This window comes from Schistocerca nitens, chromosome 1 (genome assembly GCF_023898315.1).
Source record: "Schistocerca nitens isolate TAMUIC-IGC-003100 chromosome 1, iqSchNite1.1, whole genome shotgun sequence".
Classification (NCBI taxonomy): Eukaryota; Metazoa; Arthropoda; class Insecta; order Orthoptera; family Acrididae; genus Schistocerca; species Schistocerca nitens.
Window position 1 is genome coordinate 183,511,575 of NC_064614.1, and position 1,465 is coordinate 183,513,039.

General features: G+C 45.3%; 1 non-coding gene across 1 annotated transcript; it reads left to right on the forward strand.

Moving 5' to 3' along the window:
* The first annotated feature begins 500 nt into the window (after positions 1-500).
* Positions 501-573, forward strand: Trnaa-cgc (transfer RNA alanine (anticodon CGC)). The gene has a single exon. It is a non-coding gene; the product is annotated as a tRNA-Ala (tRNA).
* Positions 574-1,465: the final 892 nt, after the last annotated feature.

Here is a 1,465-nt window from a genome sequence, read left to right on the forward strand (position 1 = left end):
GACTGATCACCTCAGATGTTAAGTCCCATAGAGCTCAGAGCCATTTGAACCATTAATATATACTAATGCCTCTCTCTTTCCTCTAGTGAGTGTAGCGATTTCAGTTTCGAGTGCAGCATTATAGAATCTGCAAACAAATAAGTTTAGATGAATGTTGCTGCTCCTGGTCTCAGCACCAGAAGTGGCAACCAAAGCAGATGACACAGCAAAAATGTTTAAACGTTTATGTATCTGGTGTGGGACTATAATGTCTTACTTAGTGCAATAACAGTTATATGATCGTTTAAACACACTCATCGAGCATAGATAATTCGTTCTATCCTCTATTTCAGACATGCTGCAGTTGTTACTTCCCGGAATTTTACATTAGAATTAGAGGTAGTCATATTTTTACTATTTCACTTACGTTTTGGGATTGTTTGCCATTTATTTAGTTGACTTTGATCATTGGCTTCATAAAGTAACCCGCCCTGAGAGCCACGTGCATTAGCGTACCACCGGGCGAGGTGGCGCAGTGGTTAGCACACTGGACTCGCATTCGGGAGGACGACGGTTCAATCCCGTCTCCGGCCATCCTGATTTAGGTTTTCCGTGATTTCCCTAAATCGTTTCAGGCAAATGCCGGGATGGTTCCTTTGAAAGGGCACGGCCGATTTCCTTCCCACTCCTTCCCTAACCCGAGCTTGCGCTCCGTCTCTAATGACCTCGTTGTCGACGGGACGTTAAACACTAACCACCACCACCACCATTAGCGTACCGCTCGCGGCATTCGGGGAGGCGTGCCAGCCCCGAACAGAATCCACCCAGTGGGCTAACGACCACGGTCGGTGTATCGATCAGCTTGTATTATGTTCTAGGCGGTTTACCACACCTGACTAGCTGAATGCCGGGTTGGTGCCCCACGTCCGTCCACAGTTACACGATTCAGAAACGTTTACAAAACCTTCTCACATTTTCACACGAGACAGCATTAGACGCAGACAGATGGAGCACACAGGTTACGTCAAGAGGAAGAAAGGATGGCGACGGAAAGACCACCCAGCCACCCTGTACCACTAAGGTTTCCAAATACAAGAAAATAATAAGTCACACTCAACATATTTTGCAATAAATTGTTCTTCTCCATCTTTGTATAGAACCCCTTCATGATTATCACGTTCATGTTGTTCTAAGGTTTCAGCGACATCTACATCATCACTGGAAGATTCACATTCACTATGTGGGTCTTCAGAGTCAGAAGACTGCACCAGCAATTTTCATTTTGCAGAACAGACAACCGTTCTGAAATAATGCACCAAAATAAACATGTGCTTTTCACAGGAGGACTGTTGATTACTGAAAGGATAGCAGCAAGAGCTATCAATGGCAAATGACATAGCAGACGCAGCGCTCACAGTATCTGGTTGTTGAAAAATTGCTTCTAACTGTACGGGCGTGCGAGGCCCACGTGGAAGGTAACATGCAG